Genomic DNA, 26262 nt, shown 5'->3' on the forward strand with positions numbered 1-26262 from the left:
TCTAACTATATTTCTGCACCCATTAACCATCCCTACTTTATCCTCCTTCTCCCCACTACCCTTTCCAGACTTTGGAAACCATCATTCTCCCCTCTGTCCCAATGAGATCTATTGTTTTTAATATTAAGTTCCCACATGTGAGTGAGAACATATGAGATTTATCTTCCTATGCTTGGCTTATTTCACTTAACATAGTGTTCTCCAGTTGTATACATGTTGCTTCAAACCACAGGATCTCATTATTTTTGTGACTATATACTATTCCATTGTGTATGTGTACCACAATTTCTTCATCCATTGATAAACACTTAGATTGACTCCAAATATTAGCTATTGTGAATAGTGCTGCAGTTAACACAGGGGTGCATATATCTTTTTGATATACTGAATTCTTTTCCTTTGGATATATACTCAGCAGTGGGATTGCAGGGTCATATGATAGTTGCATTTTTAGCTTATGTGAGGAACCTCCTTACTGTTCTCCATAGCAGCTGAAATAATTACATTTCCACTACCAGTGTATGAGGGTTCTCCTTTCTCCACATCCTCCCTAGCATTATCGCCTGTCTTTTTGATAAAGTCATTTTAACAGGTGAGATAAAAGTCATTTTGACAATTGAATCTGTAGATTTCTTTTGGTTATACGGGCACTTCAACAATATTGATTCTTCCAACCCACAAGCATGATTTGCATTTCTCTGATGACTTATGATGTTAAACATTTTTTCATATGCCATTGACCATTTGTATGTCTTCTTTTGAGAAATGTCTATTCAGGCCCTTTGTCCAATTTTAATTGGATTATTTAATTTTTTCTTATTGATTTGTTGGAGATTTTTATGTATCTAGTTATTAATCCTTTTCCAGATGGGGAGTTTGAAAATATTTTCTCCCATTCTTTGAGTTCTCTCTTTACTTCATTGATTATTTCCTTTGCTGTGCAAACTTTTTAGCTTGATTTGATCCCCCATTTGTTTAATTTTGCTTTAGTTTCCTGTGGTTTGCGATATCACTCAAGTGCCCAGACCAACATCCTGGAGTGTTTCCCTAATGTTTTCTTTTGATAGTTTCATAGTTTCAGGTTTTAGATTTAAGTTTTAACCCATTTTAATTTGATTTTTGTGTATGGCAAAAGAAAAGGGTCTAGTTTCATTCTTTGCATATAGATATCCAGTTTTCCCAGCACCATTTGTTGAAGAGACTATCTTTTCCCTGCTGTATGTTCTTGGCACCTTTGTCAAAGATAAGTTCACTGTGGATGTATGCATTTAATTCTGGGTTCTCTACTCTGTTACGTTGATCTATGTTTCTGTTTTCATGCCAATATCATGCTGTTTGGGTTGTTGTAGTTCTGTAGTATAATTTTAACTCAGGTAATGTGATTCCTACAGTTTTGTTTCATTTGCTCAGAATTGCTTTGGCTATTCTGAGTCTTTTGTGGTTCCATATAAATCTTTGGATTATTTTTTCTATTTCTATAAATAAGATCATTGGTATTTTGATGGGATTGAATTGAAAGACATCTGTGGGTTTCTTTTGGTAATATGGGCACTTTAACAATATTGATTTTTCCAACCCACAAGCAAGGGATGTTTTTCCCTTTGTGTCTATGTGTGTGTGTGTCTTCTTCAATTTCTTTCACGAATGTTTTATAGTTTTCATTTTAGAGATCTTTCACTTCTTTGGTTAAGTTTATCCATAAGTATTTTATTTTACATGTAGCTATTGTAAATAGGATTACTTCCTTGGTTTCTTTTTTCAGATTGTTTACTGTTGGTTCATAGAAATGCTGATGATTTTCGTGTATTAATTTTGTAACCTGCAACTTTACTAAATTTGTTTGTCAGTCTAACAGTTTATTGGTGGAGTCTTTAGATCTCTCTAGATATAAAATCGTACTAACTACAAACAAGGATAATTTGACTTCTTTCTTTCTGATTTGCATATCGTTAATTTCTTTCTCTTGTCTCATTGCCATAGCTAGCACTTCCACTACTATATTGAAAAACAGTGGTGAAAAGTGGGCAACTTTGTCTTGCTTCAGGTTGTCAGGCATCTAGTGGACACCAACCTGGGACAGTGGCCAGCAGGGGAGACAATACAGAGGAAGAAACAGAAACTTACACCAAACTTAATGCATAAAACCAGGAAGCCTGTAAAGGCTTACACTGTTTCATGTGCTTGGTGGCACCATGAGAACAATGCAGCACCTGTCCTGTTTCCCAGAGTCTTTTTATTGGGTATATAGCACAGTATGTGTGCAAGAATGCATAGTCACTAGTCTACTAGTCAAGGTTAACAATGATAGAGGGGAAATTACAGCCCCCAGGAAGGTTGATTAAAGGGTAAACAAGGACATAGGGTAATGGAACATCTGAAGTAACCACATAATGGTGCAACTGGAAGAGGAGGGGGGAGAGCGAGTCTCATCTCCTCAGACAGACATCTCAGCTTCTCTAGCCTAAGCTATTAGTTGATGGTCTCAGCTGCCTGCGCTGCTGATTTCCCCATGCAGGGATGCTCACATAGACATTCCCCTGACTGGGCACCTTACCCTGAGTTGGAAGGTCTGTGAAGAATTCAGCCTGTCTGCTTCCCACATTTCCCCTGTTTTATTTATTTGAATAGGCTCAGTTTCAGGAAGGGTATTAAAAAGGCGGGGGGCGGGGGGAGGAAAAGGAATACAAAAAGAATAGTATGACGTATGACCACATTTGTCTGCCCATGTTAGAAAGTCTTTGGGACATTGATTGGTTTTTAGTCTTAGGGAAATTCACTTGTGAAGTCTTGATCAACCCCATTCCCATGTTAACTCAGCATAAAACTTAGGGTGACAATTCAGGCCCTCCTTTGTTAAGACATTTCAAATTTTTTAAATAGCCTTGTTGTATTCACCACCTGCACATGTCTAACCAACTGCCTAATTTAACATTTCCTTTCTGATTTGCAAAGCCCAATCTTTCAAATTTCAAATTTTTCCCAGACAGTTGTGGATCTGTCATATGTGACTTTTATTATCTTGAGGTAAATTCCTTCCATACCTAGTTTTTTGAGAGTTTTTATCATGAAAAATGTTGAATTTTATGGAATACTTTTTTAGCATCAATTGAAATGATTATACAGTTTTGGTCCTTCATTCTGTTGATATATGTGTATTACATTAATTGATTTGTGTATATTGAACTATTCTTGCATCTCTGGGATGGATCCCACTTGAAAATAATGAATAATTTTCTTATTGTGTTGATGAATTTGGTTTGCTAGTCTTTTGCTGAGCATTTTTACATATTTTTTCATCAATGATATTGACCCGTAGCTTTCTTTTTTTGTTGTGTCTTTGTCTGGTTAGGGTATCAGAGTGATACAGACCTCATAGAATAAACTTGGGAGTATTCCTTTCTCCTCAATTTTTAGGAATAATTTAAGCAGAATTGGTATTAGTTCTTCTTTGAATGCTTGTTAGAATTCAGCAGTGAAACCCTAGGGTCCTGAGGTTTTCTTGATGGGAGACTTTTTTATTAGTGCTTCTATCTTGTTACATGTTAGTGATTTATTCAGGGTTTTGATTTCTTCTTGGTTCAGTCTTGGTAGATTGTATGTGTCTAGGAATTTATCCATTTCTTCTGGTTTTTCCAGTCTATTGGTTTCTAGTTGCTTATAGTAGTCTCTAATAATCCTTTGAATTCCTTCAATATCAGTTATAATGTTTCCTTTTTCATCTCTGATTTTATTTGAGTCTTCTGTCTTTTTTCTTAGTCTGGCTAATGCTGTGTCAATTTTTTTTATCTTTAAAAAAACAAGTTTTTGTTTCTTTGATCTTCCATATTATTTTATTTCAATTTCATTTATTTCTGCTCAGATTTTTATTAATAATACCTCTTCTACTAGTGATGGGTTTGGTTTGCTCTTGTTTTTCTAGTTCTTTGAGATGCATCATTGTTATTTATTTAAAGCTTTTCTTTTTTTATGTAGGTGCTTACTTGCTATAAATGTTCTTCTTATTACTGCTTTTACTGTACACAGGTTTTGATATGCTGTGTTTTCATTTTCATTTGTTTTAAGAATTTTTAAAATTTCTTTTTTATTCTTCATTGACCCACTGGTCATGCAGAAGTGTATTGTTTCATTTTCACATGTTTGTATATTTCTAATGTCCCTCTTGTTATTGATTTCTAGTTTTATTCCATTGTGATCAGAGAAAATACTTAATATGATTTCAATTTTTTTTGACATTTTAAGACTTGGTTTTTGGCCTAACATATGCTCTGTCCTTGAGAATGATATATGAGCTGAGGATAACATGTATTCTGCAGCTGTTAGATAAAATGTTATATAAGTATCTCTTAGGTCTATTTGGTCCATAGTGCAGATTAAGTACAATATTTCTTTGTTGATTTTCTATCTAGATGATCTATCCCGTGCTGAAAGTGGAATGTTGAGGTCCAATGATTCTTGCATTGAGATCTATCTCTCTAGCTCCGAAAATATTTGCTTTATATATCTGGGTGCACATGAATTAAGAATTGTTATGTCCTCTTGCTGAATCGACCCCTTTATCATTATACAATGACCTTTTTTCCTCTTCTTAACAGTTTTTGTTTTGAAATCTACTTTATTTGATAGACATATAGCTGTTCCTATACTCTTTTTTGGTTCTAATTTACATAGAATACCTTTTCCCATTCCTTTATTTTCAGTCTATGTGTGTCTTTATAGGTGAAATGTGTTCCTTACAGACAACATATAGCTGCCCCCCCTTTTTTTCTTTTCCATTAAGTCATTCTATGTCTTTTTTTTTTTTTTTTTTATTGAATGGTAACTGTGTACATTGATGCACTTTGGGGGTACAGTGTGGTGTTTTCATACACAATCCAAGACACTTCCATCAAACTGGTTAACATAGCCTTCATGTAACTTTCTTAGTTATTATGTCAAAACATTCATATTCTACTCATAGAAAGATTCACTTGTACCCTTGCAAGATGAACCACAGAAGTGAACCCTCGAATCCCTCTCCCTCCCCCCCATTCTATGTCTTTTGATTGGAGAGTTTAGTCCCTTCACATTCAGTGTGATTATTAATAGGTAAGGACTTACTACTGCTATGTTATTATTTGATCCCTGGTTATTTTGTGGTCCTCTCTTTTCTTTCTCCATTCCTTCCTGCCTTCCTTTGTTAAAAGTGATTATCTGTGGTAGCGTGTTTTAATTTCTTGCTCTTTAGTTGTTATGTTCTATTGTAGGTTTTTTGATTTGAAGTTACTGTGAGGCTTGCAAAAAACATTTTATAACCAATTATTTTAAACACGACAACCTCTGCTTATAAACAAACAAATAAGCAAAGAGAAATATAATAAAAATTCTACCCTTTAACTCTAGCTAACTTCCCACACACACTTTTAAACTTTTTATTGGTTTTATTCATATCTTTTTATACTATTTTTCTCTTAAAAATTTACTATAGCTATTTTTCATAAGTTTGTCTTTTAGTCTTCCCATTCAAAATATAAGTGGTTTATACACTGAGATTATAGCAATTGAGTGTTCTGTATTTGTGTACAGAACAGTACTTACTGTTACCACTGAGTTGTATACCTTCAAATGATTTCTTATTGTTTGTTGACATCATGTTCTTTCAGATTGAAGAACTCCTTTTGGTGTTTCTTGTTGGACAGTTCTAGTGTTGACGAAATCCCTCAGCTTTTATTTATCTGGTAAAGTTTTTCTCTTTCAAGATTGAAGGATACTTTTGCAGGATGTAATATTCTAAGGTTAAGGGTTTCTTCCTTCAGCACTTTGAATATGTCATGCCACTCTCTTCTAGCCTGTAAGATTTCCACTGAGAAGTCTGTACCAGATGTATTAGAGCTCCTTTATATGTTATTTTTTAAACTTTTTTCTCACTTCCCTTTTCTTTATCCATAAACTTTGTTACTAAATGCCTAGAGGTAGTCTTGTTTGGGTTAAATCTACTTGATGTCCTATGATCTTCTTGTACCTGAATATTGATATCAGATTTGGAAAATTCTCTGTTATTATTTCTTTGAATAAAACTTCTACCCTACTCTCTCTAACTCTTCTTTTAGGCCAATACCACTCAGATTGTCCCTTTGAAGCTAGATCTTGTAGGCATGCTTCATTCTTTTTGTTTTCTTTTTTTTTTTTTCTTCTGACTGTATATTTTCAAATAGCCTGCCTTCACTAATTTGATCAATCTGCTACTGAACAATTCTGATGCATTCCTCAATTTGTCCACTGAATTCTTAAGCTTCAGAATTTCTGCTTGATTTTTTTCAATAATTTCAATCTCTTTATTAAATTTCTCTCATGGGTTTCTGAATTCCTTCTAGGTGTTGCCTTGAAGCTCACTGAGCTTCTCACCTATCTCTATCACTTGAAGATTAATCACTGGCATATTGAGTTTGCTTGGTGAGATCATGTTTTCCTGGGTGTTCTTGATGCTTGTGGATTTTTTGCAATGTCTGAGCATTGAAGAGTATTTATTTTAATCTTTGCAGTCTGGACTTGTTTAAATCTATCCTTCTTGAGAAGGTTTTCCAGATATTTAAAGGGAATTGTATGTTGTGATCTAAGTGTCTGGTCACTGTAACTGTATCCACACTGGGGTACCCTAAGCCCAGTAATTCTATGATTCTTTCAGATTCCTGGTAATACCGCCTTGGTGGACTTGGGTAAGATACAGGAGAATTCCTTGAATTACCAGGCAATGTCTTTCACTTTCTTTCCTCACTCACTGTGCTGGGCTGCAGGAGTTGGGGGAGGAGTGATGTGGGCACTCCCTCTTGGCCACCAGCCCCAGGTCACATCTGAAGCCAGCCCAGTCTCACCTACTGCCCATGGTGACTGTTGCCTGCTTACTTCTGATGTTAATCAAAACCCAGGGCTCTTTAGTCAGCGGGCAGTTAATTCTACCAGCATTTGGTCCTTCCCTTCAGGGCACCATGCTTCCTTCTGGCCTACGGTGGATCCAGAAATGCCTTCTAGGGACTAAGGCCTGGACTCCAGGGTTCAAGAGCCTACTTGGTACTTTATTTTACTGTGGCTGACCTGGTATCCAAGTTCCAAAAATCCTCTAACCCTTCCCTTTCCTTTCTTCAAGTACAAGAAGATTTTCTGTACTGGCTATAGTTGGGGGGCAGTGACATAGGTATTGGCTTGGCAACTAGCACTGGTGTCTCACTGGGTCATGTGCACCCCAATCTGATGGCTCTGAGCTAGCACAGTTGCAGGAATTGCCCAGCTCCCTTAACAATATATTCCAGAGGCCAGGCTGGATGTTGTCAGCCAGTGGTGAGGCTAGCTAGAACTTGGACTTCAGGGCAGAAGATTGCCCTTGGCTGGGCTGGTCTAAATGCTCCCTCCCAGGCACCAGCAGAATTCTGCTCTGTGCTGTATTTCCCTGTGCCAGGACCACACTGAATTTCAATGCAAAGTCCCATAGTCTCTTCACTGTCCCTCCCCTGGGCACACAGATTCTCTTTCCACTTTGCATACTGTTATGGCATTGCTATGGGATAGGAGACGGGTGGCATTTGCCTCCTTTAGTGCCTCTTTTTTGGTATGTCAAAACCAGGGAATATGACCACTCCCCTGATATTTGTTTCTTCTTTTTTTGAATGAACAGTTGTTGAATTTGGTGTTTACGGAGAGGGATGATGGCTGGAGGTTTTCAGTCATCTTGCTCCCCACCCCACCTCAAGACATAGACTTTAGATTCAGCATAAGCCTTATGCTTCACTTCCTCTATTTCAAACATATAGCAGTGATGGATAACATTTGGGTAGGTTGGGTTTTTTTTTTTAAGGTATTTAAGCAAATAATAATAAACCATCTTCAAGAAACAGAAAAAAGAAGAAGAACCAAAAAGTAAGCAGAGCCCAGAATCAGCAGATATTTTTACCTCAAGATCTAGATGCAGACAGGGATATGAGATATTAGCTTCTGAGAGGACTCTAAGTACCCCACACCCAACGAGGGATTGGAGACCACCTATTGGCTTAGAGCCAGAAGCTAACAGGGCCCTCAGACCCTGAAACTGCTGTTCTTTCTGCCTAGGGAATTATAATGTATCATGAAATGTAGATTATTTAGTTTGTATAAATAGACAGGATATATATTACATATACACATGCACATAAAATACTTATAGATAAGAAAGGAAGGTGGAGTTATAAAAAACTTCTAAACTCATCTAATTGAAATTCTGAAAGAAAAGAATGGAGATTAACAGAGATATAATAATTATTAAAGACATAATTGCTAACAATTTTCTAGAAGCAGTGATCCAATTTCTCAGATTATCAGTAGACTGCAAATATTGATCAAATAACAAAAATCAATCAAATTTAGATATATTATATAGAAACATAGTCGTTCCTCAGTATATGGAGAAGAGTTCTAGAACCCCTGCATGTGGAACCTGCATATAGAAAAAGTTGGCCTTCCCCATGCATTGGTTTCATGGCCTGAGAATACTGTATTTTCCTTCCACAATTGGTTGAAAACAATCCACATATAAGGTGACCTGTGTTGTTCAAGGGTCAACAGTGGTAAAACATCAAAAACATACAAAATCTATCTTAAAAACTATGAAAGGGGGGAAATATATTATCAAAATAGAAACAACAGACTGCCAGCATTTTTCTCATCAGCAAAAGGACCTAGAAGGCAATGGAGTAATATTTCCAAAGTGCTAAGGAAAATAACCTTTGGGCTAGAATTTTATACTGAGTCAAAGGAGCACTCAACACATTTCCAGATGTTGAAAGCTAAATGGGTTGGCCACTCCCAGCCATGCAGGAAACAACTATAGTGGGTGCTCCTTAGCAAGAAAAAAAGACAATCCAAAAGCAAGAAACAAATATAAATACAAAAAATTAAGAAAATACTAGTATAGTCAACCAAATAATGATATTAAGTATAATTTATTATATTTCAAAAGAGGAAAAAACTTTACATAATAAGGGTGTTATATAGATAAAGCATGTTAACTTCATTGTCATGAAAATCTACATTGTTTGAAAATTATAATTAAATATATATTAGATTAAATCAAATGAAATTGACAATATTCAACCATTTTTTTACTTACAAAAAGAAAGTAAAAGTGGTGGAGTAAACAGAAAGTTTTAAAATCATAAGCAAATACTATGAGTAACTTTAAATTAGTAAATTTGAAAATCCAGATAATTTATATTTTCTGGAAAACATAAATTATCAAAATTTATTCAGAAAGGAATAGAAAACAAAAATAAATAGATATTAAAAATATTCATCCAGCATTCAAAACTTTTCTACCTCCCCAAACAATAGTACAATTTACAGGCAAATTTTTACTAAACTTCAAAAAATAGATGATTTTAATCTTATAAACTGTGTTTATTGAAGAGAAAAATAGGAAAAGCTACACTGCAAAGCTTTGCAAAAAGCTTACTGTAAAGTAGGTATAATCTTGAGATCAAAACAAATAAGGACATTACAAGAAAAAATAAACTTATAATAACTTTTGAGATCCGATTTTTTTTAATGTTAAATAGGATATGTTAAATATAGCTCAGCAGTTTATCAAGAAAATAATGAAGTAATGTTGATCACAGGAATGCAATGATTATGTAAAGTTTAAAAAAATGTTCATTTTCATAGGTGCATAAAAAGTATTTAATAAAAATTGATATCCATTTCTGATTTTTTAAAGCCTATAAAATTAGAAAAATCATTCTTTTGCAATGTCAATGAATATATTTTGGGTACTGATCAGCAGCAAATACTAAAATCACTCACTGAAATACTGGCAAGTGTTAAGCATCAATAGTACAAATGCATAGCTAATGACAACGTAAATTCACTGAATGACTTTGGAAAGCAATTGGGAAATGCCTGGCAAGGCGAAAAATGCTGAGAATATTCCAGGATTCCAAAAAGCCTAGTCTAGAATTTTCCTTAATAATTTAACATTTAACACTGAAATGACATTTAATACATTGCAGACACTGTTCAAATGCTTTTACTAATGTTATCCCCTAAATCCTCCCAACGAGCTCTTGAGATGGCTACTATCACTATCCTCATTTTCCACATAAGGGCAGTAAGGTATGACAGGAGTAACCGACAAACTAAAAAGCACAAGTTAGCAAGTGACAGAGCCAAGATTTAACCTCAGAAGAAGCTTGCAGAAATATGTGTAAGCATCATTTCTTTCCAAACAAAAAGGATAAAAAAAATATAAATGAAGAAGAGAATGACTCGGTAACTTACCGAATAGACATGCAATGAAATACTATCCAGCCATTAAAGTCAGTGAGTTGGTATGGATAAATCTCAACAGACATAAATTTAAACAAGAGGAAAGTTTCAGAGTGATACTGTATGATCCCATTATATAAATTTTTTACCTGCAAATTAATATTTCTGTATTATGCACATAAGCAGTTTCCACAAAGTTCATATATAATTTAAAATTATATTATGCATATAACATAGAAAAATGGATAAATATTATATTATGCATATAATATTAAAATATGATATAAAATATATGTATTATGCATATAATATAGAAATATAAAGCCTTGCCTGAAAATAATATGCACTGAATAATAGTTATCTCTGAAGAAAAGAAAATAAGTGAAATCAGAGAATGGTTTAGAGGGGCTCTGAGCTACATATGTACTTTTTAATTTCTTAAAAAACAAAAAAAGTTTTAGCAGATATGGCCTAATGTTTAAGACATGGAAGGAGATAACTCAATGTTTATTAAATATTTCTCTATTTTTTCCTATTGTTTTAAAATATTTCACAATAAGGCTGGGTGCAGTAGCTCACGCCTACAATCCTAGCACTCTGGGAGGCTGAGGCAGGTGGATTGCCTGAGCTCATAGATTTGAGACCAGCCTGAGCAAGAGTGAGACCCCCTCATCCCTAAAAATAGTTGGGCTTTGTGGTGGGTGCCTGTAATCCCAGCTACTTGGGAGGCTGAGGCAAGAGAATCACTTGAGCCCAAGAGTTTGAGGTTGCTGTGAGCTATGATGCAATGGCACTCTACTAAGGGTAGACTCTGTGTCTACCTTTAGACACAGGTAGAGGGTAGTCTCTCTTTGCAGACTCTGCAAAGTGAGATTCTGTCTCAAAAAAATAAAATAAAATATTTCAAAAAAAAATAACTTTTTTACAAACCCTAGTGGAATTTCCTTTAATTTAAATAGATAAAAGCAATTTTAGTTTCATAGGAAAATTATGAAGATGGTACAAAGTTCCCAGGTACCCCACACCAAGTTATAAATATATTAGAATGGCACATTTGTTACAATTAATGAACAAATATTGATATATCATTACTAACTGAAGTACACAATTTATTCAAATTCCTGTAGTTTTCACCTAATTCCTTTTTCTGCTCTAGTATCACATCTAGAATATGAAATTTACCACATTACATTAAGTTTTCATATCTCATTAAGCAACTCTTGCCTGTGACAGTTTCTCATGCTTTCCTTGTTTCTGGTAACTTTTACAATATTAAAGAATATTGGTCACTTATTCATATTTTATAGAATGTTCCTTCACTGGGATTTGTCTGATGTTTTTCTCATGATTAGGTAGGGGACATATATCTGGGGAGGAAAAAGACAGAAGTAGAGTACCCTTCTTGTCATATCATATCAAAGATACATATGATCAATCTGACTTAAGAAAAATAAATCTTAAAAAAATGAATAAAATATTAAGAAGTAGTGAGAGAGGCAAGATGGCCAACTGGAGTCAGCTTTCCACAGAGGCCCCCATCCAAAAGGAGAGTTAAAGGACAGAAGTTCAGCAAGTAAGCTGATGGTTTGGAGCTGAGCCAAGAGAGAAGGTAGAAGAATGCATATCAACCCTGCTGAGGTGAGCTGCAACCCCAAGGAAACAAACAATAGGTACAAAATCCATCCCCAAGCAGACAGGAGTCCCCTCTCCCATGAGAATGGCTCACAATATACTTTCTACAAACAAGTGAGCAGAGTTCTAATATCCTCCTATTTTATCCCACAGAAGAGACCCTCTACAAACTGGAACTCCTTCCTCAGAGAGGACCCACTAACACTAGTGGCACTCTCCCACCAGGCATAAAACTGTATATATTCTCTACTTGCAATTCTGAACCCCCAGAATTCCCCTCTACTCTCACCCCAAGGTCTGAAAGTCTATTCCCCATGGAGTCCAGATTCTGAGGCATTTTCTGGAGAGATGTGGACAAGGCATGGGCTCTTGCAGGTCTGTACTGATTCTGTGACATGGGGGTAAAGAGAGAACTGTGGACCTAGAGGGAGAGGGAGAAGCCATGCCCCGTGGCACAGAGCAGCAGCAGCAGCTGCAGGAACAATAGGGCTCACAACCCTGGGGATATTTTGGAGAGACACTCCCCACCTCTCTTGGCAACCTGTGGCAGCCACTGGCAGAACAGATCTAGGATGGAAACGCAGGCCCCATGAGTAAAGGGTATGCCTAAGGTGGTACCTGCCCGGGTGACGGGTGGGGTCAGAGACTAGAATATGTGCGCACAGAGATGGCATACTCCCAGGACGAGGCTGAAGCAGAAGTGCTGCTTTAGTGAGCCTGAGAAGCATCCGGCCCCCAGGGGAATGTAGCTGAGACAAAAGCAGGTGGGGCAACAGCACCAGCCCAGGGAGAAACAGACACTGAGCACTGTGTGTGAGTACCAGCCCAGGGAAAAGCAGAAACTGAGAGCTGAGTGTGAGCTTTAACCACACCTGCCCCAACACAGAGTGCAGCTGAGACAGAGACACCTGCTCTATAAGAATTGGTGCACAGGCAATGGCACAGGGCAGGGCTGAGCCACAGTTTCTGTGAACTCAAACAGAGGCCCGGCCCACAGAGGAATATAGCCAGGACAGAAACACTAATTCTACAAAGACATAAGTGGCAGCAACATCAATCTGGGGCAGGGCTGGAACTGAGTAAATCGCCCAGCTTCCATTAAGCACCTGAGGTTGTCAGACTTCAGCTCCCACTGCTGGCTGGAGGCAGAGTGCAGCAGTCTGGCAGAGGAGACATATATCTCCCTGTGACTCAGGCAGGCACAAACCCCTAGAGCAGGCATCCTTAAACTACAGCCCACGTGCCACATGCAGCCTGCCTGGGACATTTATCTGGCCTACCGGGTGTTTTTGCCACTGCTGCCTGTCCTGCTTAGCAGCTGACTCATCCTGGAGCCCACAGTCCAGCCCTCCAACGATCTGAGGGACAGGACCCCTGCCCTAGAGCATCTGCTCATTGGAGGGAACTGGGTAACAGCCCTGTGGGGTTACCAGTGACTGGGTGTGACAGAGGTGCAAGGTAGGGAAGAAGGCATCACCCTTCCCAGACTAATTCATTTGCTGGGTGGGTCCTTCTGACTCCACGGAGCACCAGAGCAAGTCATACTTGAGCTGCCAACAGAACCCTGCTATCTAGTTGCTCAAGACCTTTTGAACTCTCCCACTTGAGACATGGTGCTGACTGGAGCAATTGATTTGGAACTCCTGACCTGGGGCAATCACCCAAGGACTATCCAAAGTGGTATCCTGGGTGTGTGGTTGTGGGAAGGTTTGATTTTCCTTTTCCACTTGTTGCCCATGGGGGGGGGGGTGACTTAGTTGCTGGTATTTTTCCACAGCTGAGACTTCAACCCAGAGTTACTGATTCACTATGATTGAACAGAGACCAGCTGAAAACAAGACAGAGCCACTTAGCCCCACCACACCAAGCAGGTCCCCAGTGTCTCAGGCCATAGCACTGTAAGGGTCCTTTGCAAAGCTCTAAGGGAAAAGGTACAGACACCAGTCCCAGCTCTTGGGCAAAGGGCTGGTTAATCCCTACTCCAGGAGCCCCCAACCAAACTTCACCTTATCTGCTCATCTTGCCAATGGTATAAAATAATCATGGGGCAGTATCAGTGTAAAAACTCTGGCAACATGAATAATCACAGTAGATCAACTCCCCCAAGGAACGACATGGCAGACATACCAAAAGATCCCATTCATAAACAAATGGCTGAGATGTTAGAAACTGAATCCAGAATTTGGAGTGCAAATAAGATTAATAGAATGGAGGTAAAGTTGGAATTAGAAATTCAAGGAGCATTTCCAAAGTTGTCTCAGGAATTCAGTGAATTCAAAGACAAATCACCAAAGATTTTGACACATTCAAACAAGAACTTGCAGCCCTCCAAGATATGAGAAATATAGTACAATCTCTCAGTAACAGAATGGAGCAGGCAGTAAACAGGATTTCTGACATTGAAGGCAAAGCTTCTGAATGCTCCCAAATGCTCAAAGAGGAAGAGAAGTGGAGAGCAAAAATAGATCATTCTCTCAGAGAGCTCCGGTATAATTCCAAGAAAACTAATATTTGCGTTAATTCCTGAAGGCAACGAGGTGGCTTCAAAAGGCCCAGATGTACTACTCCATGAGATAATCAAGAGAACTTCCCAGACATGCCAAGAGATTCTGAAATTCAGATAGCGGACAATTTCTAAACCCCAGCACAATTCAACCCAAATAAGACATCTCCCAGACACATTATAATTAATTTTGCCAAAGTTGATATGAAGGAGAAAATTCTGCAAGCAGCCAGACAAAAGAAAACTGTAACCTACAAGGGGAAGACTATTAGAATGACTGCAGATCTCTCTGCTAAAACCTTTGAAGCTAGAAGAGGATGGTCATCATCTTTTAATCTCCTAAAACAAAATAATTTTTAACCCAGGATCCTGTATCCAGCTGAACTGAGTTTCATTTATGATGGAGAAATTAAATACTTTAATGACATTCACATGTTGAAGAAATTTGCCATAACTAAACCAGCTCTCCAGGATATTCTCAGACCTATCCTCCATAATGACCAGCACAATCCTCTACCATCAAAGTAAACTCACTCAGAAACTTTTGATCAAATTACAACTTCCACAGTGGTGAAAGGATTAAAAATATCCAATGGACATTCAAATAACTCAATACAAAAATTCTACCAGGCTTATCAATATTCTCAATTAATGTGAATGGTTTAAATTGTCCTCTAAAGAGGCACAGGATGGCTGACTAGATACAAAAACTCAGGCCAGATATTTGCTGCATACAAGAATCTCATCTTACCTTAAAAGATAAATATAGACTCAGGGTGAAGGGATGGCCATCTATATTTCAGGCAAATGGCAATCAGAAAAAAGCAGGTGTTGCAATTTTATTCTCAGATACAATAGGCTTTAAACAACAAAAGTAAGGAATGATAAGGATTGCCACTTCATATTTGTTAAGGGAAACACTCAACATGATGAAATTTCAATTATTAACATTTATGCAGCCAACCAGAATGTGCCTCAATTTATAAAAGAGACTCTAACAGACATGAGCAACTTTATTTCCTCCAGCACCATTATAGTTGGAGATTTTAACACTCCTTTGGCAGTGCTGGACAGATCCTCCAATAAGAAACTAAGCAAAGAAATTTTAGATTTAAACTTAACCATTCAACAATTAGATTTAACAGACATCTACAGAACATTTTATTCTAACAAAATTGAATATGCATTCCTCTCATCAGCTTATGGAACATCCTCCAAAATTGATGACACCTTAGGCCACAGGTCTAACCTCAACAAATTTAAAAGAATAGAAATTATTCCTTGCATCTTCTTGGACCATCATTCAATAAAAGTTGAACTCAGTAACAACAGGAATCTGCAAATTCACACAAAGACATGGAAACTAAATAATTTTATGCTAAATGATAGCTGGGTCATAGATGAGATTAAGAAGGAAATTACCAAATTTTTGGAACAAAATGATAATGAAGACACGAATTACCAGAACCTCTGGGATACCACAAAGGCAGTCCTAAGAGGGAAATTTATAGCACCGTAAGCCTTCCTTAAGAGAATGGAAAGAGAGGAAGTTAACAACTTAATGGGACATTCCAAGCAACAGGAACCCCAAACCCAGCAGAAGAAAAGAAATAACCAAAATTAGAGCAGAATTAAATGAAATTGAAAATAAAAGGCATATACAACAGATCAATAAATGAAAAAGTTGGTTTTTTAAAAAGGTCAATAAAATAGATAAACCTCTGGCTAACATAACCAGGAATAAAAGAGTAAAATCTCTAATTTCATCAATCAGAAATGGCAAAGACAAAATAACAACAGACTCCTCAGAAATTCAAAAAATCCTTAATGAATATTACAAGAAACTCTATTCTCAAAAATATGAAAATTTGAAGGAAATAGACCAATACTTGGAAGCACACCACCTTTGTAGACTTAGCCAGAATGAAGTGGAAATGTTGAACAGACCTGTATCAAATTCTGAAATAGCATCAACTATACAAAATCTTCCTAAAAAGAAAAGCCCAGGACCAGATGGCTTCACATTAGAATTCTACCAAATCTTTAAAGAGGAATTAGTACCTATATTACTTAACCTTTTCCAAAATATAGAAAAAGAAGGAATACCACCCAGCACCTGCTATGAAACAAACATCACCTTGATCCCCAAACCAGGAAAAGACGCAATAAGAAAAGAAAATTATAGATCAATATCACTAATGAAAATTGATGCAAAAAAATTCAACAAGATCCTAGCAAACAGAATCCAGAAACATATCAAACAAATTATATACCATGATCAAGTGGGTTTTATCCCAGGGTGTCAAGGCTGGTTTGATATACATAAATCTATAAATATAATTCATCACATAAACAAAATAAAAAGCAAAGACCATATGATTCCCTTAACTGATGCAGAAAAAGCTTTTGATAATATCCAGAATCCCTTCCTGATTAAAGCACTTAAAAAAATTGGTATAGAAGGGACATTTTTTGAACTGGTAGAGGCCATCTACAGAAAACCCATAGCCAATATCATATTGAATGGAATTAAATTGAAATCATTTCCACTCAGATCAGGAACCAGGCAAGGTTTCCCATTGTCTCCACTTCTTTTTAACATTGTAATGGAAGTCTTAGCTATCACAATTAGGCAAGAAAAGGTAATCAAGGGTGTCCATATAAGGTCAGAGGAGATCAAACTTTCACTCTTCGCAGATGATATGATTATATATCTGGAAAACACCAGGGATTCTACTACAAAACTATTAGAAGTGAACAAGGAGTACAGCAGAGTCTCAGGTTACAAAATTAACACTCATAAATCAGTAGCCTTTAGATATAACAACAATAGTCAAGCTGAAAAAATAGTCAAGGATCTATTCCATTCATAGTAGTGCCAAAGAAGATGAAATATTTGGGAGTTTAGCTAACAAAGGATATAAAAGACCTCTATAAAGAGAACTATGAAACTCTAAGAAATAACTGAAGATGTTAACAAATGGAAAAACATACCATGCTCATGGCTAGGAAGAATCAACATTGTTGAAATGTCCATAAGCAAATGTCCATTGTTGAATTGTCCAAAGCAATATACAATTTTAATGCAATCCCTATATTAAAGCTCCACTGTCATACTTTAAAGATCTAGAAAAAATAATATTTCATTTTATATGGAATCAGGAAAAAAACCTCAAATAGCCAAGACACTACTCAGAAATGAAAACAAAGCAGGAGGAATCACGCTACCAGACCTCAGATTATACTATAAATCAATAGTGATCAAAACTGCATCATACTGGCACAAGAACAGAGAGGTATATGTACAGAATAGAATAGAGAACCAAGAGATGAACCCAGCTACTTACCATTATTTCATCTTTGATAAGCCAATTAAAAACATTCAAAGGGGAAAAGATTCCCTATTTAACAAATGGTGCTGGGTGAACTGGCTGGCGACCTGTAGAAGACTGAAACTGGACCCACACCTTTCATCATTAACTAAGATAGACTCTCACTGGATTAAAGATTTAAACTTAAGACATAAAACTATAAAAATACTAGAAGAAAGTGCAGGAAAAACACTTGAAGAAATCGGCCTGGGAGAATATTTTATGAGGAAAAACTCCCGGGCAATTGAAGCAACACCAAAAATACATTACTGGGATCTGATCAAACTAAAAAGCTTCTGCACAGCCAAGGACACAGTAAGTAAAGCAAGCAGACAGCCCTCAGAATGGGAGAAGATCTTTGCAAAGATTTAATAACCAGAATCCACAGAGAACTCAAATGTATTAGCAAGAAAAGAACAAGTGATCCCATCTCAGGGTGGGCAAGGGACTTGAAGAGAAACTTCTCTGAAGAAGACAGATGCAGGGCCTACAGACACATAAAAAAATGCTCATCATCCTTAATCATCAGAGAAATGCAAATCAAAACCACTTTGAGATATCATCTAACCCCAATAAGATTAGCCCACATCACAAAACCAGAGAGACCTCAGCTTTGTATTTAGTTTGTGTTTTTCCTTGGGAATGTTCTCAACTTTGGTTTAATAAATCTGCATTGATTTAGATTTTTGCCTCAGTTACTTCTTTGGATCAACATGTATTAAACCAGCTTTCCAAAGGAGACTTTGTGATTATCTGTGCAAACAGAAAATTGTATTTTCATAAAGCCAAGTTTAAAAAGAAGCTCTCTGGTATTTTTACATTGGGCAGATTATTCAATCTATTCACCTGTTTGCACCATACACCCACGTATACCACATAGACACACACACACACACATTCAAGAGACCTGATGCATAAAATAGTATTGTTATAAATGAGATGCAAACCAAGAGTGGCCTGTATAGGATACAATGTTATGAAATCATTAACATTGCATTTTGTACGTTTCTGTCCAAGCATCACTGCATTGTTTATCACATGACAAGAAGTAAATCAGAAACACAACACCCAACAAACCAAGACTTAAAGGGTCCAAGGAAAGGGCTTGCAAAACATAGTCCTCAAATACTCTAGACCGGTACAAGTTACTTACCTGTGAATGTGAATTTTAGGAAGACAGAAGAAACTATAAACTTCACTGGAGAGTCAAAGGGCTTTCCAACCTTTTCCAACCTCACTGTTCAAGTGCTGAACAGAAGTCAAGCTTTTTCTAGAACATTATCTATTTGCTAAAGAGTCAATGCCCTGAAGGCCAATCTAGGCACAGTTCAGTGACATCTGAGGAACACAGGGTGTACTCGGAAAATCCTCAGAGGGTGTCAACAGGCTTTGGAAAGTGCTGATTCACTTTGGAAGGAGAGACAGAACGAGCAGAGGGTGCCCAGCCAGAGCCCCCAGATTCTGGCTATGCCCAACTCTTGTTTTCATAGGTCCTTGGTTTTGAAAAGTTAATTTAAAACGTAACCAGACATACCTATAACCTTTCCCCCTCCATATAAAAGATTACTCTTGGAAAATCCTCAGTTGCAGGCCCTAGTGTTCCTGTTCCAGCCCTAAGGTTTTGTGGAAAAAATAATGTAATAGAACGCCTGAAATCGCCTTTGCTCTGAACTCTGAGTGCACCGATAACCCTTGATCTCCAGCCTGAACAGTCAACAACCTCAGGCTCTGTCCACCAGATGAAGCTGTGTATGAGCAGAGATTAATAGTTTCTGTTAAAGATTCAAATTAACAGAATCTCAACTTAAATAGGCACAGAGAGAGCTTCTCCAAGGGCTTTGCGCTGCCTGCATCTCCTCCTCTTCCTTCTTGTCGTTAATCTTTTCATTTTTCTCAAAATGCTCCATTTTCTCTCTCTCTTCTTGCCTGAGTTAACACTTTCCTGAGTGCACCTCCTGATGGCCTTCAGCAAGGAATAATAACAGGTGACATTGGCCAAGCCTTTATAAGGTGCCTGGTCCGCTTGAAAAGTGCTGTTTGTATCACTTTATTTGAACTGTTGCTTCTCCACAGCTTCAGGTGCTCCGTGCTGTCATCAGCATTTCCAGTTTACAGCTGGGGAAGCTGAGACACAGAGAGGCTAGGTCAGTGATTTTCAACCAGTGTGCTGAGGCACACTGCTGTGCTGTGAGAGGATCTTAGGTGTGCTGTGAAAAGTTTTAAAGATCATTAATTAAATTATTGTCAAAAGGAGTTCAAAGCACAGTAAGTATAGTCTCTTTTTTACTCTTTTTTTTTCTGATCAGCATAATTTAAGTATGCCATAGAAGTTTAACTATAGGTTCAAGTACGCTGTGAGATGAAAAATGTTGAAAAACACTGGGTTAGATAATCCACCCTATACAACTATCGGTATAAAGCAACAGAGCAGTCTACGCTAACCTTCCACCCTGTGTTCTGAAATGTAGTTGATAGGCCAGTACTTCTCAGTTTGCAGAAAATAAATTATAAGATCAAATGTTCTCAATTTTCAGTTTCTCTGCCATAAACTTTCTTGTAAATTTCAGCATCCACTACTTTTTCTCTACTAGAACCTATGTATAAGATGGTTTATGACCTAGCCTATAAACCAATGCATTTGTGACTCAGCCCATAAAGCTAAAAATTATAGCATATAATTTTGTATATCACATTTATATGTTAAAATATCAGTATGTCAAGGTCAGCAAAAAAAAAAAAAAAAAAAACCCAAGATTTCTAGATGTTTCCCTAGAAGTCCTGGGATGGGTTGACTCCTGAGGCAACACAAATGTGATCATATTTGGCTTGGCACCAGTTGGGACCCAGGAAAAAGAACTCTGCTTTACACAAAACCAAAAAGGCAGCACAGCTGTTGGGTTGTAGCTTTCATTGGGAAATAATTCTCAATAGAATTTTAATACTTTTGTTGTGTTGAAGTTATTGACAACAGCCAAATTAAAAATGCTTAGGAGAAAACTGCTCACAGGTTCTGGGGTCCTAAGATTTCTCATCTGGTAACATGTAGACCTAGAGGAAGGTAAGCATAGGATTCTAGAGTTAGATACAACATTGAAGATATTTTATCCAATAACCTCATCTTACAGATGAGAAAAGTGAGGTCAGAGTGGCGATCTGTTCTGAGCTCCCAGAGGGTTGGTGGTAGCTCCCTTGCCTTTCACTCTGGGCCCTAGACACACCCGACAGAGGGAAGACTGAGTGGCTCATTCCCGTTTCACTTCAGCCGTGGGTCAGTCTTCCTTAGGGTTCAAGTCTGAAAACAGGTAGAGTCGTGGTCCCTATAGTCATCCCAGTAAAACATCAACTCTATTTTGAGTGCTTATGTGCCAAGCACTGTTCTAACCTCTGGGATACAGAATGAGTAAGATAGATGAGAATCTCTGCCTGCCTTTAGGAATCTTATATCCGGGCTAGAGGTGGGGACAGAGAGGAAACAAGTAAAACATATACTATGTTGTGACATGTATGATACAGAGAAAAGCACTGTGGGACAGGGATATGGTAGGGAGTGTGTGAGAGAGTGTGTGTAAATGTGTGGGGGGAGGAGGATATTGCCATTCTGAAACAGGTGATCAGAGAAGGGGTCACGGAGAAGGTGGCATGAGGAATGATCTGAGCAAGGTGAGGGAACAAACATATGAGTATCAAAAGCCCCAGGGCAGGAGCACAGCTGGTGTGTTTAAGGTTAGTCTTGCTGGAGGGGATTAAGCAAGAGAGAAAGTAGATGCTGGTGTGTGATAGTGGTGGGACTAGGGAAGAGGCATGACCTTGTCAGGCAGCGGCCCTCCAAGAGTGGTTCCTGAACCAGTAGATCACCATTATCTGTTAGAAGCCTAGATTCTTGGGCTTTATGACTGAATTAGAGACTCTAGGGGCCAGATTTGCTAAAGCTTGAGAACCACTATATAGGGCCTTGGAGGTCACTGTAGACCAATTTGAGCCCTGTTTTAAAATCCAAAAAAATGCTTCAGAGAGAGCTCCAAATCACAAAGGTAGAATTCAGTCAGCAGTTGTTTTGAAACCGTTGTTCTAGGGCGAGGCACACATAGAAGAGGCGAAAGAAGTGGCCATTATTTTACTCTTTGAACCCTCCATAACTAATAACTGAACCTCTTCTATTTGCAAGATGCTATGTCAGGTGCTGTGCTGGTTACCAAGTTGTGCACATAACAGTCAGTGTCCTTGGGAGAGTTGAAGCCTTAATGGGTAGGTAAAGCTTAGCACATCAAGCAAGTAAAACAAGATAAACAGCAAATATTATAAGGTTCCTGGCAGACATTAAGTATTTAAAAAGTGACACGTTATTGTGGACAGGAGTCAGCAGGGGAAGATTCTCAGAAGAGGGAAGATTTGAGTTATACCTCAAAGCACGAGAAGGACCAGGGCACAAATTCAGCGTGAGAAAGTTTGTAGAACACACGTGGGCAACATTGAGAAGAACAAGGTGGCTGCTGAGAGAAGAGGCTGGCAAGTGAGCTCAGGCAGAGGAAGACAGGCGGAGAAGGGCTTCCAGTGCTAGGAGGCCCAGTCACACACAGTCTGAGACTGGAACTTCAATCCAGGGCCAGGCAGGGCCAATGATTGCAAAGCCGAGGCACAGGAGGGGGTGGCTTGGGCAGAGGGTCTTTCCTGTGTACACCAACCGCAGACTCTTTGGCTTGCTTCTTACCATCCAGAAAAGCAACATACTAGTGAAAAGCCAGTTTGAGTCAGTTGTCATGATACAATTGGCTACGTATTTTTGTGGCATGGAGGCGAGCAGAGAGAAAAATGTCTAAATTAGAACTTCCTTGGAAGCTTTTGTGTTTTCAAGCAAGCTGAGTGGAAGGATACAGTTTCTGTCATTTAGTTCATGCAGAAGGTGGCAGAATGGTATAGTGAAAAGAGCAGGGATTTATAGGGTCACAAAAGAACTGGCTTCATATCCTGGTATCTGGGTTCTGCCACCTACTTGCTAGGTGATTTATTAATAGTTAAGGTGATACTTCCTAATGATGTCTCTCTCATATAAAGTCCAATAGACTTGAGAGAGGGGAAGGTGGTGGCAGGGGAGGGTGGTCTCTCTGTTGGATGTAGTCATTCAGGGATGCAGGCTGACAGATTATCTGCCATCCTCAACCTGTGGCTTTCAAGACCTCCTTGGACATTGACATCTCACCATCCCACAGGGAAGAGAAAATATGGAGTAGCTGTGTGTGAACAGCTTCCATGGACCAACCCTATGAATAGCATTCCTTCCTTCTGTCCATATTCCCTTAGGCAAGGCTCTGTCACATGGTCACACCTAACTGCAAGAGAGATGAGGTTGGCTCTGTGCCCAGGAGGTTTGGTTAGAAGCTAGCCAATCTCAGGAAACAGGCTTTGGAATCACAAAGATTTGCGTTCACTTACTAGCTATGTGACATTTGGCAAATTATATACTCTTCATTAGCCTTGATTTCTTCGTCTGTAAAATAGAAATGGGCATGTCACAGGGTAATGGGGCCTGGATAAACCTCCCTATGCCAAAGATTCTGGGCAAAGCTGAAGCTGGTGGGAAAGTGCTTTGGATGTGGAGGAAGAGCCGGATTTCCAGTATGAGTGCCACCACCCAGTGGATCTGATGCCCACTAAGATGTAGGTTTTAATTCTGAGTCCGAGATTTTAGTCTGTATGGATGGCATGTGGACAGAACACCCCAGACCTAACCTCTCCAAACCACCACCTTAATCACATTCTACAGGCATGAGTTTGACTGGCTCTGCCCTAAAAAAAAAATAAATAAATAAAGTTCAGCAGTGCCTGTGGCTCAAAGGAGTAAGGAGCCAACCCCATATACTAGAGGTGGTAGGTTCAAACCCGGCCCTGGCCAAAAAAAAACTGCAAAAAAAAAAGTTTTGCTGGGAGGTTTTTTTCTATCCAGGCAGATTTTACATTTCTTGGCTTTTGTGTATCTCAAAACTTTTGTAATGACCCATGTATTTTGTAGTGGTGGAGTGTGGGCTTTTGATGTGTTCATGACCTGAGTAGTATACATTTTACCCCTTAAGTAATTTTCCAGCCCTCACCCTATCTCATCCTCCTGAGATTTTTTAAATGAACTTTCTCACTCTCATTCTATCTGGTCAAGAGGTCTCCATGATGCTGGATAAGGTATTGACAATCCTGAAACAGAAATCCTTCCTCATAAGTCAATCATATCCAAAAAAGATTTGACTGGGGCAGTAGCTCATGCCTGTAATCCCAGTGCTTTGGGAGGCCAAGGCAAGAGGACTGCTTAAGGCTAGGAATTCAAGACTGTAGTGAGCTATGAATGTGTCACTGCACTCCAGCCTGAAGACACAGCAAGACCCCATCTCTAAAAAAATAAATTTACCCTATAGTTATAAAAGGTAATTAGTGTGGTAGGATAAAGTGTGTAACAATAACCCATGAAATCCTCTTTCATTTCCTTTGTCCTGGGATTCTCCCCCAAGTAGGTATTTAGGTGAATTTTGTAATTTTTTTAATCTACCAAAATTAGTATATTCCTAACTTTGTTATGTAAACATGTAAAAAAAAGACTAGAAGTACATGAAAATATAAAAGTGATTACCTGTAGGTTATAAAATTGTGAAAATGCATGATTTCTGTTTTCTTCCTTGTGCCTTTCTGCATCTTCTCAATTGTATACAATAAGAATAAACTATTTTTTGAAATACACCAATTATTAAATAAAAATAATAAAGAGTATGCTGAAATATAATCCCTATAAGGATGTTTCATAAAATTTATACTAATAAATGTACTAATAAAGTACTACTTTATTTTTTTTATTAAGTCATATACACATAGATCATGAATACATTTATGCATATGTAGGGTACAATGTGTTGATTTTTTTATACAATTTGATGTGCTTACATCAAACTAATTAATATAGCTTTCGCCTCATTTACTTGATTATTGTGTTAAGACATTTATGTTCTACACTTGACAGATTTGACTTGTACCCTTGCAATATGCTCCATAGGTGTGGTCCCACGGTTTACCCTCCTTCTATCAAACCTACCCTCTCCCCCACCCCCAACTACTCCATTTTTCTCCTTCATCCTGGGCTATAGTTGTGTTCTATCTTTCATAAGAAAGTGTGAGTAAGTTGGTTTCATAGAAGTAATAAGTACATTGGATACTTTTTCCTCTATTCTTTTTTTTTTAATTTCTTCTTGCATAACTATGTACATTAATGCAATCATGGGGTACAGTGTGCTGGGGTTTTTTTTGTTTGTTTGTTTGTTTGTTTATTATTGAATGGTAACTATGTACATTAATGCACTTCTGGGGTACAGTGTGGGGTTTTCACACACAATCTGAAACACTTCCATCAAACTGGTAGTGTGCTGTTTTCATATACATTTTGAAATACTCTCATCAAACTGGTTAACATAACCTTCATGTCATTTTCTTGTTATTGAGTTAAAATGTTCATACTCTGCTTTTAGAAAGATTCACTTGTACCCTTGTAAGATAAATATTCTTGAGATACTTTACTCAGGAGAATATGTTCCAGGTCCTTCCATGTAAACATAAAAGAGGTAAAGTCTCCATCTTTTTTTAAGACTGCATAGTATTCCACGGTATACATATACCACAATTTATTAATCCATTCATGGCTGGATGGGCACTTGGGCTTCTTCCATAATTTGGCTATTATGAATTGAGCTGCAATGAATAATCTGGTGCAGATATCTTTTTTGCAAAGTGATTTTTGGTCTTTTGGATATACTCCTAGTAGAGGAAATGCAGGATCCAATGGCAGGTCAATTTTTAGATCCCCAAGTGTTCTTCAAACTTCTTTCCAAAAGGAACATATCAGCTTGCATTTCCACCAGCAGTGGAGACGTGTTCCTTTCTCTCCACATCCACACCAACATCTGTAGTTTTGGGATTTTGTTATGTGGGATACTCTTACTGGAGTTAGATGGTATCTCAAAGTGGTTTTGATTTGCATTTTTCTCATGATTAAAGATGATGAGTATTTTTTCATGTGTCTGTAGACAATGCACCTGTCTTCTTCAGAGAAGCTTCTGTTCAGGTCTCTTGCCCATAGTGAAATGGGATCACTTATTCTTTTCTTATTAATAATTTTGACTTTTCTGTGGATTCTGGTTATCAAACCTTTGTCAGAAATGTAACCTGCAAGTATCCTCTCCCATTCTGAGGACAGTCTACTTGCTTTACTTGCTGTGTTCTTGGCAGTGCAGAACACACTTTTTTAGTTTGATCATATCCCAGTAATATACTTTTGGTATTGCTTCAATTGCCCTGGGGCCCTCCTCATAAAGTTTTCTCCCAGGTCAGTTTCTTCAAGTGTTTCCCCTGCACTCTCTCCAATAATTTTTATGGTTTCATGTCTTAGGTTTAAGTCTTTTATCCATTGAGAGTCAATTTTTGTTAGAGGTGAAAGTTATGGGTCCAGTTTCAGTCTTCTACAAA

The 26262-nt window shown here is 37.9% G+C and overlaps 1 protein-coding gene across 1 annotated transcript in view; it reads right to left on the minus strand.

The window, feature by feature from the left end:
- ABCB11 (ATP binding cassette subfamily B member 11) overlaps positions 1–19031 on the minus strand; it is a 109065-nt gene extending 90034 nt beyond the window's left edge. Inside the window, exon 1 of the mRNA XM_012808456.2 lies at positions 18923–19031. The gene's annotated coding sequence lies outside the window, so the exon portion shown is untranslated. The remainder of the gene's footprint in view (positions 1–18922) is intronic.
- Positions 19032–26262: the final 7231 nt, after the last annotated feature.

This window comes from Otolemur garnettii, unplaced genomic scaffold (assembly GCF_000181295.1).
Source record: "Otolemur garnettii isolate 467f Iridium unplaced genomic scaffold, OtoGar3 scaffold00090, whole genome shotgun sequence".
NCBI classification, from domain to species: domain Eukaryota; kingdom Metazoa; phylum Chordata; class Mammalia; order Primates; family Galagidae; genus Otolemur; species Otolemur garnettii.